The sequence below is a fragment of the Balaenoptera ricei genome, chromosome 3 (genome assembly GCF_028023285.1).
Source record: "Balaenoptera ricei isolate mBalRic1 chromosome 3, mBalRic1.hap2, whole genome shotgun sequence".
NCBI lineage: Eukaryota > Metazoa > Chordata > Mammalia > Artiodactyla > Balaenopteridae > Balaenoptera > Balaenoptera ricei.
Window position 1 is genome coordinate 1,272,847 of NC_082641.1, and position 18,282 is coordinate 1,291,128.

Below are 18,282 nucleotides of genomic sequence, written 5' to 3' on the forward strand. Positions count from 1 at the left end.
AGAGACACTCTGCCCAGGAGCCCGCTGGGCCTGCTCACCAGGGGGTGAGGGCCACTGGGCTGGGCAGAGCTGGCAGCGGAGTGCAGCTCATCCTGGGCATGTTCTGGCTCCTGCTTCTGCCCCAGAAACTGGGGAAGAATCGTGTGAGCATGTGTTTTGCTTTTCTGGTGTTAAATGTTCACCAACACGGATTGAAAGACTTCTAATAAAAAGTCAAGTTATAAAGAAGGTGAAAGGTGGCACTTGGCCATGCTGTTCCCTGGGGCATGTCCAGGAAAGAGACTTCATCTCATCTTGAAGATGGGGCCTCACTCTGACTCTAGGAAGCACCTGGGAACCAACCTCACTCAGATCACCATCAGGAGAAGAATCTCCTCCTTCCAGGAGGAAAAGCCGTGGCACAGACCCTGGGGAGCCCTGGACACCTCGGGGCACCTGTCACAGGCTGTGGCTTCAGCTGTGGGAGAAGCAGGTTACTGTCGACTCCTCCTGGATGGCTGGTCTTGACCCAACCTTGTTTTAGTCAAAGGACTAATTTAGGAAATAACAATTCCACATCCAGCCACCCAGCTCTGGGCCCGAGTTAATTTTTATTTATTTATTTATTTTTAATTTTTCCTGATGCTTACACACACACACACACACACACACACACACACACACAGCACATCTCATGCATGTATGTACAGGTATATTTTTTACTTAACATTGTAGCATAAGTGTTTTCACTAAATATTTTCCTACTACAAAAACTTCTTATTTCAAAGGGTGACCATTTTCACGAGTGGCTAAACCCCACTTTACTTCATCATTTTCCAGTGTTGGACATTTCATTCCAACGGCAGCTGAGATTTCAGCTTTGGGGGGCTTTCAGGGTGGGTCCTCAGCTGGAGTTAGAGCCGGGTTTCCCTGGAGGAGTGGAACGTGAGCTCTGCCTGGGCCTCCAGCCCCCCACCGCCTGCTGCCCCCTCCCCAACAATTCACAGTGACCTTGGTAAGTGGGAGAAGTTCTGTACACTGTAAAAAATATGCTGGTGTACTTGTCAGCTCGGGCTGCCTTAACAAAATGCCATGTTAGGCTGGACCCCTAAACAACAGACATTTATTTTTCTCATGGTTCTGGAGGTGGGATGTCCAAGGTTAAGACTCTGGCCAGTCTGGCTCCTGGTGAGGGCTCCCTTCCTGGCCTGTGGACAGCAGCCTTCTCACTGTGTCCTCACACGGCCTTTCCTGGGTGTGTGCTCTGCAAGAGAGAGCTCTGGAATTCCTTCCTTCCCTCTTCCTTCCTTCCTCTCTCTTTCTTTTCTTTTCTTTCTTTCTCTTTCTTTCATCTTTCTCTCTTCCTTCCTTTCCTCCTTTTCCTTCCTCCCTCCCTCCCTCCCTTCCTTCCTTCCTCCCTTCCTTCCTCACTGTGCCTTACAGCTTATGGGATCTTAGCTCCCCAATCAGAGATTGAACCCTTGCCCTCAGCAGTGAAAGCACTGAGTCCTAACCACTGGACTGCCAGGGAATTTCCTTTATTTATTTATTTATTTATTTATTTATTTATTTTATTGAGAAATAAATGACTGCATCACTGTGTAAGTTTAAGGTGTACGGCTTGATGATTTGATTTACATATATTGTGAAATGATTACAATAGCTTTGGGTAACAGCCATCTTCTCATATAGATGCAATACAGAAAAAAGAAAGAAGACAGAGGAAGAATGTTTCCCTATGGTGAGAACTCTTAGGATTTATTCTCTGAACAACTTTCCTGTATATGATGCAGGGGTGTTAACTGTAGTTGTCACGTAGTATATCATGTCCCCAGTCCTTACTTACCTTATCACTGAAAGTTGGTGCCTTTTGACCACCTTCCTCTAATTCCCCATCCCCACCTAACCTCTGGTAACCACAGATCTGATTTTTCTATGAGCTTCTTTTAGTTTTTATTTATTTATTTATTTATTTTGGTCTACATATAAGTGAGATCATACAGTATTTGTGTTTCTCTGTCTGACTTACTTCACTTAGCACAATGCCTTCAAGTTCCATCCATGTTGTCACAATCACAGAATTGTCTCATTTTTTATGCCTGAATAAAATTCCATTCTCTTTTTCTCTCTCTCTCTTTTGATGTAGATATAGTTATAGATAAAGATATCTCACATTTTCTCTATCCATTCCTCCATTGATGGACACAGGTTGTTTTGATATCTTGCCTGTTATTAATAATGCAGTGAACATTGGGGGTGCAGATACCTTTTCGAGTTAGTATTTTTGTTTCCTTTGGATATATTCCCAGAAATAGAATCCCTGTGTCATATGGAAGTTCTATTTTCAATTTTTTGAAAATCCTCCATACTGTTTCCCATCATGGCTGCACCAATTTACATTCCCACCAACAGTGCACGAGGGTTTTCTTGTCTCCACTTCCTCACCAACACTTGTTATCTCTTGTCTTTTTGATGAAGCCCTTCTAACAGGTGTGAGGTGATATTTTGTTATGGTTTTGATTTGCATTTCTTCAATGACTAGCAATGTTGAGCATCTTTTCATGTACCTGTTAGCCATCTGTATGTCTTCTTTGGAGAAATGTCTGTTCAGGTCCTCTGCCCATTTTCTAATTGGGTTGTTTGTTTTTTTGCTATTGAGCTGTATGAGTTCATTATACATTTTGGATAGTAACTCCTTATCAGATAGATGGTTTGCAAATATTTCTTCCCATTCCATAAGTTGTCTTTGCTGGCATTTCTTCTTACTGGGATATTAACCCTTAGGACCTCATTTATTTTAGTTCCTGTCGCCAAATACAGCTACATTTGGGGTTAGGGTTTCAACATATAAAATTTAGGGGGACACCAGTATACTATTCCTAGTAATAGGTCTTAGTTATTTGTTATTTTGGGGGCCTAAAAGATACTTGTTACTTTGGAGATAAAATAGAAGTTAAGGAAATTCTCAGAAAGGTTGCTATACTTTGTGTGACTTTCTGTTAGTAGTTTTTGGTCAGGAATGTTCTGGAAATGTCCTTTGCCCTGGGATCATGACGTTATGTGGCTTTATATGGCTAGTTTTCGATGGTTACCCACCTCCCTCAAAGAAAGGAATACACCCTGGGGTGCAGAAACAACCATGCTCTGTGCGGACAGTCTAGGAAACACGTGTGGGTGCCAGGGGATCAACCCCAGACCCACCCCTCTTGTTGACAAGGGCAAGGTGACACAAGGCCAGTCTTTGAGGCTGTCTCTGAACTCACAGGAAGCAAGGCTATTTCTATTCGAACTCTACCTAATGCAGCAAGAGGCATGGGCAAGCAATCGGTACCAGTCGGTGGTTAAAGAAACGCGCTGGGTCCCAGTGGTGGACTCTCAGAACCCAGCTGAAGACTCTACGTGGGGTCCCACGCTGCACTGAACCATCACTTTCCTACAATGGGGAGGAGTCGGGGGAGGGAGCAAATAGCCTGGACCTCATGACAGCACAAGGACTAAACAGCTTACAGTGAGGGGTGGTCCTCCCCCTTAGGCAGCTGAGGCCAGAGCACTGAATCAGGGGATTCACTAAAACTATCCCTGGGTGGTAGATAGGACCACTGACACCAGGTAAAAGCAAAAGTTCCAACAAAAGACTGCCTTGCAAGGCCCAAAGGGGCCACTCTGCAAAAGTGCATTGGGAAGCAATTTCTAAGTCAGCTGGTCAGGCAGCCGCCACTTTTGCAACATCCACAAAGAAGCACTCTACCCGCGGAGAAGCAGTTTGGGGGCAAAACTTGTCTAATTAGCCCAAATGAGCCTTCTGCGGTGGCAGCCCCGTCAGAGCCAGCAGCCACCATTGGCAGAGCCCCATCCTTGACCCCAGAAGCAGGTCCTGTTAAAGCAGCTGTAAAACACTGCAGGACCCCTTCAAAGCCTGAGTAAGAACCCCAGAGCCCCCTCCCCCGTCATGGGTGCCGACCTCCGTGGAGCGAGGGGCTCAGGCCTGGGGAGACAGGGACACAGGCTGTGTCATGCTTTCCAGGCAAACTCGAGCTGTGTCTTCACGCAGATGGGAAAAGAAGCTGGGCTCTGCTCATCCTGATGCCCGGCATACTCTCCATTAACGCCGTAGAAATCCTAAATTCTCAGAGTGAACTGCATTTTGTCAGGAACTTATGAGGTTTTAAAACTCCGTGTGTCTTTTCATTAAGTAGATGGCTTCTGATTGGTTCTTGAAGTCAACAGAATAGCATGTACCAGTTTTAACAAATACGAGGGTCAATAATTTGGGGGAAAAGAATAGATATGTTACGTTGAGCAAACATCACAAGAAGACGTAAAGTTTTACGAAGTGCTGAAGCCATCAGGAAATGAGACACTGGTGCATTTTGGGTGGTGGGAACCATCTGATCACTCCCATTTCCAAACAAGCTGTTGATGGAGTGTAAAAGGGGAGAAACCATCTATGGAAATCAAAGGATACATGCCTTCTTTCACACTATTAAACCAGGCTCGAAAGACAGCTGAACCTAAAAAATGTTTCTGGTCTCGGGAGCATGTTGTCCATTATCAGCATGAGGAAGCCTTGCTTGTGCAGAGAACCCTGTGGTTCCCAATAGGAGGTATCTAGGTGACCTTCCTTACTCCCATTTTAGTTTGTGGGTCAGAGGTCACCAGCATCAAAACCGGGGACTGTATCAGTATGCAGATTCCTGGGCCCATTCCAGGCCTCCTGAATCAGAACTTTTGGGGGTGCTGGTGAGCTTAGAACATTCATTTTTAATGAACTATGAAGTTGAGATGGACAGTCTTTAAATTTTGAGAATTACTAGAGCACGCCAGAGAGGCTGTTGGTTTAAGTTTTTCATCTCATTGGAATGCACGAGATTGCATTTGTTCCAAGAAGTGAGGAGACACCAAAAAAGACACCCAAACTGAATCTCTAGTCCCATAACTTGGAGTTTGGTAATTTTTTATGCAGGACATTTTTAATTAAGGGGCCTCTGTAACATTGTGGGCTGTGTCCACTCTAAAATAGCGCCCTGGCTTTGTCAACATTCTTCCTTCTGAGGTTCCTGGTAACTGAAGTGTCACTTGGCAATCACGATGATGTTGACAGTCTCTTTTAGCCAAGTATTAAAATGTCCCTGTGCTATATCGCTGGCCTTGAGGGCCAGTGGGGCTACTTTCAGGAGACCCAGAGGGCTGTGGGAAACAGATTCCTCTCCTAACGGGTGCACACAAAATCTCACCCACTCTGCAACCCAGGGCAGAAGCAGTCATTTGATAGAAGCTTGCTTCAGACCCCCTGCTGATCTTGTAGAGCCTCCTGGAGAGACAGGAGGCACTGCAGGTCACCCTGGGGACACAGACACTGGCAGCAGCCATTTGGGGGAGCACCTTCTACTACCTGGATGCTGGTGCTGGCAGGAGTCAATTTGGAATCCTCCCTTGCACCTGCCCCTGCCCACCAGTCTTTAGGAAACAGTATTGGGCACCTCAGGCCAAGCAACTAACTGCGTGTGGACAGAACCCCACCCACCAGCAGACAGGCTGCCTTGAGACCCCCTGAGACCACAGCCACCCCTGGACACAGCCCTGCCCACCAGAGGGCCCAGGACCTGCCCACACACCATGCACAGACACTGGACTTGGGACCCCCAGATCCCTGCAGCCAGAGGTCCCGAGACCTAGCTCCATGTACCAGCGGGCAGACCCCAGCCCCAAGACAGCTGCAGCCCCACAGCCCGCCATTGCAGGACACAGCCCACCCACCAGCAGGCCAGCACCAGCCCTGGAACCCCTGGGTGTGAGTGTGCTTTATATAATCTGTGTGGTTTTCACATCTTTTCTCCCAGTCTGTAGGTTGCAATTTCATACTCTTAATAGTTTTCTCACAGAGTTCAGGTTTTTAATTGTGATAAAGTCCTGTTTATCAAGTTTTCCCTTTTATGGATCATGGGTCTCTTTGCCCAGTCATAGAGCCCAAAGATTTTCTGCTGCTTTTTTTCTGAAGTTGTATCCTTTCAAATTTTTTATTCAAGTTTCTGATATATTTTTAGTTAATTCTTATATAAAGTGTGAAGCTTTTAGGTCATTTTTTGACCTATGGATGTCCAATTGCACCTAGCGTCATTTGTTGGAAGACTTTCCTTTTTACATTGAATCACTTTTGGACTTCGGTCAAAAATAAGTTTGGCATATCTGTGTGGGTCTCTGGGTTCTCTATTCTGTTTCATTGATCCATGTGAATATCTATCCACCCATACCACAGTCTGGAATACTAGAGCTATACAGTAAGTCTGGAAATCAGTTAGATTGGTTGCCCAAATTTCTTCTTCCTTAATTGAAAAATACCTCTTCTAATTCTTTTCATTTCCATATAATTTTTGAATGATTTTGTCTACATCTACAAAAAACATTGATAGGATTATGATAAGTATGACATTAAACCATCCTTTTACTTTCAACCTGCCTATACTGTTATGTTTGAAGTGAGTTTCTTGTAGACAACATGTTTTTGAGGCATAGTTTTGTTTTTTTTTTCAATTGAAGTATAGTTGATTTACAATGTGTTAGTTTCTGGTGTACAGCACAGTGATTTAATTTTATATATATATATATATATATATATAATTTTTCAGATTCTTTTCCATTATAGGTTATTATGAGATATTGAATATAGCTCCCTGTGCTATACAGTAGGTCCTTGTTGTTTATCTGTTTTGTATATAGTAGTGTGTATATGTTAATCCCAAACTCCTAATTTACCCCTTCCCTCTTTTTCCCCTTTGGCAGCCATAAGTTTGTTTTCTATGTCTGTGAGTCTACATCTGTTTTATAAATAAGTTCATTTGTATCATTTTTTTAAGATTCCACATATGCACGATATCATATAATATTTGTCTTTCTCTGTCTGACTCATTTCACTTGGTATGGTAATCTAGGCATAGATTTTTGAAAAATCCACTCTTTCAATCTCTGCCTCTTAACTGATATTTTTAGACATTTACATTTAATGTATTTGTTGTTGTGTTAGGAATTAATTCTGCTATTTCAGTTTTTGCTTTCTATTTGTTCTCTCTTTTTTTTTCTTGATTTCCTATGGGTTACTTGAACATTATTTTTAGAATTCAGTTGTGCTGTATCTATTGTGTGTGTGTGTGCACATGTGTGTGTCTTTGTATAACTTTTATTGTGGGTGCTCTAGGTGTTATATTATACATACGTGATTTATCACAGTCTGCTTGTGTCATTTTGCCACTTCAAGTGAAGTATAGAAACTTCTTTCTTTATGTCATTATATCATCCTTGTTTGTAATATAATTGCCTTAAGTATTCCCTCTACATATATCTAGAATAAGATGAAGCAGTGTTAACAGTTTTGTTTCAGTCATCAAATATAATTTAGAAAACTCAAGAAGAGAAAGAAAATGCATTGTATTTGTCCACAATTTTACTCTTTCTGCTCTTCTTTCAATATTCCTGATATTTAAAGATTCTTTCTTTTACCATTTTCTTTCTGTTTCTGGAGATCTCTTTAGACATTCTTTTAGGGTAAATCATCTGGCAGCACATTTTCTTAGGTTTCCTCCATCTGAGAATGCCTTGATGTACCTACCCTTCATTCCACAAGGATATTCTCATTTGGTTAGGATTCTGGGCTGGTAGCCCTTTTCTTTCAATAATTGGAAGATGTTATGTCACTTGCTCTTCTCTCCTTACTTTCCATTCAGAAATCTGCTGTAATTTGAATCATTTTTACTCTATATGTAAGGTGTTGTTTCTTTTTCACCTGTTTCATTGCCTTTAATTTTCAGAAGTTTGACTATGATGTGTTTTGGTATAAATTTTGGGGATTTTATTCTGTCAGTTTTATCCTGAGGAAGTGTTATTCAGCTTCTTGAATCTGTAAGTTTATGTCTTTTGTCATATATAGGAGAATTTCAGCCATTACTTCTTAGAGTATTTTTCTGTCCCTCTCTTTCACTCTCTTTCTGTGACTCCGATGACATGCAAGTCAGGCATTTTGCCTTTGTCCCACAGGTCACTGAAACTCTGATAACTATTTTTCTATTTTCTGTTAGTTATTCAAATTGGGTAATAATTTCTACTCTCCTGTCTTCAAGTTTCTTGATTCTGTTTTCTCAGTATTGGTGTCAAGTAAAGCCATTGGTTTTTTTTTTTGTTTTTGTTTTTTTTTACATTAAAGACATTGTAATTTTAGTTCTAAAATTTCCATTTGGTTCTTCTTTGTGCCTCCTCTTCCTCCTCTTCTTCTGCTGCTGTTGCTGGGACCTTGCATTTTCTTCTTTTATTTAAATGTGGTCCTATTTCTCATAGAAGCACTCTAACCATGGCTGCTTTAACATCTTGTCAGATAATTCTGACATCTCTGTCATCTTGGCCTTGGCACCTACAGATTGCCTTTGGTTTTCATTCAGTTTGAGATCTTCCTGGTATGTGGTGTTTTTAACTTTAACGTCCATATTGTCATAGTATATATGAGACTCTGGATCTTATCTACACCTTCTGACTCAGCTGTCTTCTCCAGCACCAGCCCATCAGGAGCAGGTGGTGGAGCTAGACGTCCAGGCTCCTCACTGACTTCCCTGACACCTAAGGGGGGGTTCTGCTGGGTGGGATGGAATTCTGACTTCCCATGTGGCCTCCACTGACACCATGGATGAGTGGCTTCATGACCACTGAGCAGTGATGAAAGTCCTGACCCTCCACGAGCCCTCTTCTGACACCACTCCCACAGAGAGGGGAGGTGCGCCCTGTATCTGTTGTTTGGGGTGGAAGTTCAGGCTTCCCATGTGGTCTCTAATGACCCTGGGTTGGGGTCTTGGTTATCTTTGAATGGCCATGAGAGTCTGGTCTCCATGCTCTGCCAGTCTCTGAGCATGGAGACTGGTCCCTGACAGGGGTCTTGGGTGTCTCATTACAGCCCATAAGGCTGGAGTCCAGGGTCTCCACTCAGGCCTCAGTGCTGTGAGTTGGGGGGGGGGGCACAGTTTTTGTATGACATTTGGCTGGAGTAGAGTGGCTATTGTCTGAAATAGACTGTCCTGCTAGGCTGCTCCTTTCCTTGTCTTTTGGCTGGAGAGAGCAGACTTCTCTTAAACTCTCTCTGTCCTGTTGGCATGTCTAGGCTGATGGCTTCTTCAGCTCCACATCTGGGACACAAAAGGTAAGAAGAAACCCAGCTGATTTCCCACTGCATCCTCCCGTGGGTCCTGCCCTGAAGTTCCTAGTCAGTCTCTCCTCTTCTCACGTTTCAGATACTTTGTGTATTTGTGTCATATATAATGCCCAGAGATTTTAGGATAGAAATAGGGAAAATACATGTACTCCATCTTCCCAGAGGCAGAGGTTCTGTAATCATTCATTTTTCTCCAAAATAATTTTTTTATGATTCTTGGAAATATCAACATGTTAAGAATCAGTTTTGCATGACCTATTTGAAAAGGTATTGATTGACTTTGCCACTTTCATGACACAGCTTCCCTGTCCAGTGTAAACATGTTCCTTATTTTTGAGATCCCAAATCTCTTAAAGGCACACAGTAGTGGATGGTGATTTTTCATCATTCATCAAAAATTCCTGTGGTATCAAAAATGACATTTAATATCAAATGTAATATCCAAATGAAATACATACTGCTTTTCTTTCTTTTGTATTTGAAATAATTCTCCTTTTCCTCTTTCTCCTCCTTCTCCTCCTCCTCCTCTTCCCCTTCCTCTTTCTTTTTTACATCCCATCCAGCTAGTGGATACTAACTCATATTACTTGACAAGGAGTTGGACAATCTTCATGAATCATTCCAGAATCTGGTACACATTCTGGCACTGGACTTGGTGTTTCCTCATTGCAATAGTGTCGTGAGGGGAGAAGGTAATGTGTGAAGGGGTCACCTCTCATTTAGAGGACAGTGTATCTAACTAAGCCAGCAGCCCTGGACACAGTTCAGATCATAACCTTCCCAAACCTCCTTTCAATTCCAGAAACCAGGGTGGTTACCTCACTTGGCATGGAGTGATTGGACCTATGATCATTAGGAAATGACAGCTCTGCATGCCACCGTTGTCAGGAGACCTACCTCTAAGTGCCTTAATCAAGACCTGAAATGATACTTTGTGTCTCTTTGTTTATCACCTGTCTCCATTTGTATAACTTCTGTGAAAGCTGGAGGCTCCTTTGTCACATTTATGGCTTTACCTACATCACCTGAAACCAGGTAAAAGCTCCATGAATATTCACTGGAAAAATGAAGTAATAGATTTTTCACCCTTAAGGCCAAGGCATTCTGGAACAATGTGTTTCCTTGTGTAAATATATTACTGAATTTGAACAGCTCTTACAGACTTGAGGATCTTCTTACCTTTATGGAAACACCATATCCTAAGTGACATGTTTAATCACTTGTGACCTCAGAACAGAGTCTAGCAAACTTGTATGACCAACTCTGAGGTACAAAGTGAAAAAGTGTAAGTCATCAGCCCAAACTTGAAGCACCAATTTCAAAACTTTTCTATGATGATGAATCCAGTTACACCCAAAACTATACTCTCAAAAGGCAATAGCAATCTAGAGTCATAAGAAAACTGAGAATTTATTTCAACAGCTGAGACCCGTGTATTTCTTAGGATCCTTTACCTGCTGTATGTTGACGATGTGGGCGCGTTGAGATTCCTCCGTGTCCAGCACAAAGACATTGGTCAGAACCAAGTCCCAGTGGCTCAGGAATGCAAGATTAGCCCCAAGAGAGTTGAAACGCTGGAGTAATGGCCGTAGGTGAACCAGACTTGAAGATCCAGATATTTTTTAAATAATTAAATAAAAAAGGACCTTTGCCAGTCCTAAAGTTATTTAATGTGGGACAAAGGTTGACAACAGAAAATGTGAAACTTCTAAGCTTTAAAAATTAAACTAATAAACAAATAAATTTAAAAATTAAACAAATTCCAGGAATTGTTTTATGGATGGGTGATCAGCTGGATATTTTTGAAGAGGAACTCCCAGCTCACAAATCATAAGGGAGTCCATGATTCCCGGGGCCACTGACTGCAGAGCCTCTTCAGGGACCAGAGAGTTTGCTGGGTCCCACTCTTCCCTGTCCTCCTGGTCTGGGGTGAATGTTCTGTAATTTGCAAGATAAATAGCACAACCTTTCTGAGCACTGAGCTCTGTGCTGACAAATATACAAACGTGGAGAGCATTAGGGAGGCCTCCAGCATTTCAATGATGTATGCACCCCAACACTTAATTATTTTGAAAACATCTGTTGAAGAAAAAGATGCTCTCGAGGGAAATTAGGAGTCCAAGGATCAGTGACTGAGTGACCACATTTCAGTCTCAAACGGGGGGCAGGAACCTGAGAGGTGCAGAGCCCGGGCACTGAGGAAGTGAGGACGGGGCTGTCTCCGCGCTCCAGAGGAGAAACTGGCCCTGGCGCTGACTGTTACCTGCACAACTGATGGACCCTCGTTGGAAAGTACACATGTTCACGCCCGTGGCTGGCTTTCCTGGCAGTTCACACCCTCTCACAAGAGAAGGACACCTCCTAGAAGGTCAGGCACTTCCCGCGATGCTGCACAGGGCTTGTGGGTGTAGGTGACCAATCCAGGAAACCTGCAGGTGTGAGAGGGAGAGGGCTTAGGGAAGAGTCCCCGCTGTCAGCCGGTGTTCATGACCAGCAGCTAACCACCCCGGAATGAAGGCGTGGGGCTAATTTCCCCAGTGAACAATCAAGACCATGGTAAACTGCACCAAAAGCCTGCCTGTGCCAAAGTTTATGGTTCAGTGATTAAGCCCCAAGGCCAGGCATCCTCAGAAAATCTCCATAAATGAAGAGAGGCGGCCTAGACACAAATGCATATAGTTCCCGTTCATAACCTATTCATCAGTTATCCAGAGAGTTGTCCTAATTTCCCCTGTGTTCAATTTTTAAATTCATCCTTAGGCATAGGAGCAAAAAAAGAAAACCTTCAGCTCACGCCTATCCGAGCCCCCACTAGTGGCTAGAACGGGCTCAGAGTCAGGGTGGGTGGGGTGGCCTGCGGGCCAGAGGGCTGGGTGGGGGACCCACTCCTGAGGGTCTGTCTCCAGCTCCCTCGGGACCCCTGCCTGGTGAGCTGACAACCTTGCCCGTCTACCCTCGCTGCTCAGCGTCCCAGTGAGAGGGTTCTTTGCAGGTCCGTTTCAGCATAACCTTTCAGGAGTGATAAATACACAAACAAACAAGGGAGAAAGAGATGAGGGAGGGAGAGAAAGAACAAATCAAATTCCAAGTTGTGCAGAAAGAACCGTGAGGAATATGGATAATTTCGTCCTGACAGTTGCACACTTAAAGCGCAGGATTTATTCTTTGCCATTTCACCTGTGGTGAATAGCACTGCATCCCTTCCACGCCCACCTGCCCCCCACACACAGTAGGGCTGCACCAGGTCATTCTCCCCATGGAATTTATACCTAAGTGATACCAAGCAAAATGGGTGCCATTTTTTTTTTCCTTAAAGCTTCAGGAATTTCACACCTTCCCTTGGTAACTTATTCAAATATGAAATATCTCCTGGTAACTTTTTTTATATTTAATGTAAATCTTATGCTTTGGCTTGTTTTTGTTTTATTAAGATTCAGTGAAATTTAAAAGGCCCGTAATTACATGTAATAGCCCCCTATTTTGAAAACTACTATTTAATTTTGATCTTCATAGTATTTGCTACAATAACCAATTTAACCGCATTAGAAAATTGGTGTCCCAGAAAATATTCCTTGCTACATTACAGACCTCATTCACATCAATGAATACTTAAAAATTGGGCCAATAAATAGGCCACAATTAAATAAAAAATAAAACAATAAAAATAGTTGAAAGGCAGTTTTACAAAGAACATATTGATAGTTTTCTGTTTTCTGTGTCTCTAAAATTTCAGGCTGGGAAAAAATAACTGGCAAAGATCTCAGCTGCACTTCAGCACATTCACTGCACTGAGTCTTAAACTGGATCCTGGGGTGAAAAGTCAAGTGCCTGGTGGTTCCCTGGTCATTCACCTGCTGCCCCCATTGTTCCAGGCTCACAAAGTGGACGGGTCGCAGGAGAGACTGTACTGCTCCCTGTACAGCTCCCAATGCCCTCACTTCCATCAGCATAACTGATGAATTATCTGGAGAAAAAGAGAATGAGGAAGACATCACTTAAGGTAATTTGAAATTAACTAGAAATTTGAAAATTAGATTGGGAGTTTGGGATTGACATGTACACATTACTATATTTAAAGTACGTAACCAACAAGGACCTACAGTATAGTAAAAATAAATAAATGAATAAAATCTTAAAGCCTTAAAAAAAGGTTACAGAACTCTCAAACATCAACATTGATTTCCTCACATTTTACCCAAAATTGAGAAAGATGTGTGTGTGTCTGTGTGTTTGAGTGTGTGTGTTATATTTATATGTAAATAAACAGAAGGAAATTAAAATGCTTATAAAGTGCATTGGGATACCACAGGCACCACATACCACTAATTAATTAATATTTAATATGATGAACATGATATTTGACATATGTATACAAATGTCCATTAAACATACATGTAAGGATTAGGGGATTTTTCATAGATTTGAAAATTAACTTGCTATTTTAATAAATTAAATCCAGTAAGAATTTCAAATATCTTTCTAGTCTTAATAACATCAAAGGAAGAACATTTGTTTCATTTAAAAATCCACACGTGAATTGTCGGGGGTGGGTCTGAGTCCTGTGAAGCACGGAATGAGGGACTAAGTGCCATGAAGTCACCTGGCGCGGCTGCTTCTCGGAGGTCCTGCTGGGGACCTGCAACTCCTCAGAGCCACTGCTCGGAACAGGACTGTCTACTGGGGGAGCCAGAGACTACGGAAGGAATCATGCAAAACCCCACGATTGCAGTCTCCAGGCTTCAGGGGCGGGGAGAGCGGGGTGCTGTGAGCCAGCTGCGTGCACACAGGGACCCTGGGATGGAGACCCCAGCAGGACCTGGGTGAGCAAATGTGGAGAAAAGGAGAGTGAAAGGGACAAGGACATGAGAAAAGTCAGAGAGAGAAAGTGAAAAGCTTCATGTAAGAAATTAAGATACAAAGACCTTCACTGAAGTGACTGAAAGACAGACCAACACGTGGTGAACATTAGGAGGAAGTTAGTGCCCTCGGGCCTCGCCCCTTGGACATTTCCAAGGCCAGGGCTGGGTCAGAGGCTCCATCAGAGATGTGGGTACATGCGTGTGTGCTTGTGTGTGTGCATGGGTGTGTGTGCACGTGTGTGGTTGCTGGCAGCTCCACATGGAATCAGGGAGGGAGCTGGAGGAGGAGAGGATGCACCCATGGGAGACAGGACTGCTTCCTACCTCTGCCTGGACTCTCTCTGCAGAGACATAATTTATCTTGTCAGAACATGGTGGCAGAGTGACACAGTGTATTTTAAGCACACATTTCTTTGTTTCCTAATATAAATGAGTGTTTCAGTGCATCGGATTTCTTTGAACAGACCCACTCTGTGGCTTCTTTCTGCAGCTCTCATCAAATTGAAGAATAAAATAGGCATTAACTTCTGAGACAGAGGGAACCAAAAGGAGGACAAAGCCTCAATGGGTGGGTAAAGATGACTTTGGAAGTTGGAGAAAGATGGGCAAGTGGGCTGCCGGAGCGGAAGGAGAGAGGGAAGGACACTGGGGCCTGTGGAAGGTGTAACCGACTGGCACTGGACCCCAGCAGAACTCGGAGCCTCCAGGAAGATCTGGATTTGGGGACGGTGGGTCAGGGTGGAGAGTGGGAGGAGCCTCTGCACCTTATACAGAGCAGAGGATGCACAGACCCCCTCCCTGCCCCCAACTCACAAGCCCACAGGAGTGGGAGGCCCACCAGTGGGAGGGGTCGCAGAGAGGGGCTGTGTCCCTGGGGCACCTGCACAGCTGGGAATGTGGTGATGTCTTTCCAAACATGTGAGCCACGTGGGACGTTCCAGCTTCGTCCCCTCCAGGTTCTTTCTGAGCCTGCTGATAAAAGGTGGGACATTCTTCTCTGGGGAAGACCAGCCCAAGCCAGGAATCCTGGTTTTCAGACTGGAAAAGTAACTTACACAAGTACATTAATTCAGTTATTTCAATGTACTCCCCATGTTTCAAATGTGAAAATGAACTTCAAAATTGTTTTCAAACATTCAGAGTCTCGATAGAAGATCTCTTATACAGTCTTTACCCCCAAAAGCTTTCCAGAGGTTGAGATGGGGACCGAGACCACAGCGTCCAACATGGAGACAGCAGGCAGGTGCCCAGCATTGCAGGTGATGGGTATGGGCTCCTCCAGGAGGGCTGAGGAGCTGGCCTTGGGGACAACTCCTCCAGACGGGGCCTTGGGACAGAGGCCCCTCTTTATGAACAGGACTGTCCACGGCACGATGTGCCGAGAGGAATTTTCTAGCTCCGACAGAAACTCTGCCTGCAGATAGGTGACAGGGAAAAGAAAATACAAAAACCAGGAAAAACAAAACAGAAACCAAAGTCTGTACAAGAAAGGAAAGCACAGTGCATGTTGTGTGGTGTTGTGAACACGTGTGCCTGTGACGGGTTGGACATTAGGACACAGTCAATGCACGTTTTCTAAACCTAGAGAATTAGAAAGCAGCTGTATAAATGTGTTTTTTTGGAAAAATGAAGTTTAATGCTAGCAGAAATATCTAAAAGAATCAAGGGTTGATTCTTTTACCCAGTGGGGCAGGAGTTGGGGCTCAGTGGAGGTGGATTGGTCAGGGGGTATTGTAAATTTCGCCTTGCAGCACGCTCTGACATGGGAAGTTGTGCTCAGCCGTGAATCTGACTTCGCGTCGGCAGCAGATGGGCCCTGGTGGGGCGGCTGGTGGCCGGGTGCTGGCCCTCCAGGTTTCCTCTCCCACCCACACGCCCGGCAGCAGCCCGGTCCTCAGCAAGGCAGGCAGCCTGGCGTATTCTTTCTAATTGTATTGCCGTAGCAGCTACCAGGGTGAATTAATGACTGATGTCTTCAACCGTCCAGACTCCTGGGCGGACGGGAAGCATTGTCCATCATTTATCCAGCGATCCCCTGGTGCTTTGTCAGGGAGATACAGCAGAGGAATAAATTACATCTGCCGCCAATAGGATCAGAGAGAGGGAAAGAACTCGATGGATGGAGTCAAGGGCTTCGGATGAATGCGAAGAGGAGATGTCTCTGCCGCCGCTGTGTCACACCTGCCGAGTGTCCAGCGCCCTCCGCTTGCTCTGTGAGATGAACGGCTGGAGCCATTCGTGCTCTGCTTCCCACACACTTCTGCTCCTGCGGGCTGGGCTGTAGGTTTACCGAGAGTCGTAGCTGATGACACTTGAGTGTGTTTTCATAATCATCTCACTTACCAAATGTTACTTAGAAGATAAAACATGAATTTGAATAAAAAGTCAGTTGTTTCTACGAAGCCCAAGTTCCATGCAATTAATAAAGGAAATCGCTTTAAAGTTCTTGTTTGTCTTTAAGGAAAGCAAAACAGGAGACCATGGGTGAATTTAGGTCTGGTACGTGGCAAAAACGTGAGGAATTGCAGTTGGTAACCATGGAGTAGCCTCCACAGGCCTGTTGCTGAAAAATTGCCCTGATGACGCAGCTTGAAGCATGGCAGGTGAACCAGAGGACGGATGTGCCATGTGGGCAACGAGGTTCCGAAGGCTTTCTCTGCTCCTCTGGGAGAGAAGCGATTGAATCGCTCGCCCTTGCTGTATTTGTCCATTGATGCGTTGATGAGACACTCATTTCCACAAAAACTCTTCCTGAAAGAAAACTACTTAGTTTGTTGTGGTGAAAAAAATAAGTGTTCCTAAGCTGAAAAATCTTCTCAATGAGCCATACGCTGTTTAAAAAGTGGAGAACAGCTAAAAATGCATGTGTCTTCCCAAGAAAAGGTCCTATCTACTTCTAAAGAGCCATTCCCCAAGTCCTTGTTTGAAATACAAGAGTGGGAAAGTAAGAATAAAAAAGACTGCATAGTCAGAGGTGTGAAACCCAGTATAATGGAGTCAATGTAAAGGCTTGAGTCCTTATTTGATAATTTAACAAAAATCAATCAATATGAATTTTAATTGAGTTAAGACTGAGGTCTATAAAGAATAATCTGAAAGGAATATTCCAAAGTTCCTCCTTTGCAAAATATTTTTATCTGGATTGTAATTCTGTACCATTACATACTGTCCAATTAACACTGATGTTTTAAATTGTTCATTTTACTACATGCTGGGCAGTGCTTTTAATGGTTTTCATTCATCTTGCTGAATAAGATCAGTGCCCGATGTCACAGATGAGAACCTGGGCATGGATTGCTTGGGTAACAAGATCAGATGATGAACATTGCAGTGGTGGAGTTAGGAGTCAAGTATGAGAACCTTCCTTCTACCGGCACAGTTTGACTTTATTTTGGAATGTGAGATAAGTTTCAAATGCGTAGTCAAGATCCCTTCTTAAGAAGCCTTAAAAAAAAAAAGCTACAAATTTTAAATACACAATGCTTTCCTGAAGCTTACTTGCTCTACTTCTCCCTAGAGATGTTCCCCATAAGCTGGAGAGGTGGGTTCAATCTATGAAATCTGTATGTAGGGGAAATATAGAAATATGTTTTTGTAGTATATACATTTATTTTCTTTATATCTATCAATTTATCTGATTCATCTATCTATCTTCACCATCATCATCCTCTGGTATCTATCTCTCTATCCACCTATCTCTTCCTCTCTTCCTTTCTCTATCTTATATCTACTACCTATCTATATATCTACTATCTATCTCTACTTCGGTTGGCCTCAATGTTGGAGATTGAGTGATGGACAAAAGGAACATGTCTTTGCCCTCAGGGATCTTAAATTTTAATAGAAAACAAAGATATTAAACACAATTGTACAAAAAAATTCTGTGTATAGTTGCAACTCATGGTAATATCCACTAGAAAAGATTGCAGGCTCATATGTAAGGAAGAGTGTAGCAAGTAGATACAATTCTGTTTGGGAGGAGAGTTTGTCAGAAAAAGCCTTTCTGTTCTGCATCTATTATGATTTACTAATTATGTCAGCCCATCTTTCCATCTGAGAGTAACTAGAAAAGTGGAATAAAAATACAAACAACAACAACAAAATTGATGACAGGTTTGGGTAGCTGCTAAGGCAGCTAGGTCTAGAGGGGCAGAGATCCTTGACAAAAGGAGCAGAGAATGAAGTGAGCCTGGCATTCAGCACCACTTTCCCCTCAAGATGTTTGCAGATTCCAGCATGGTGTGGGGCTCAGAATCA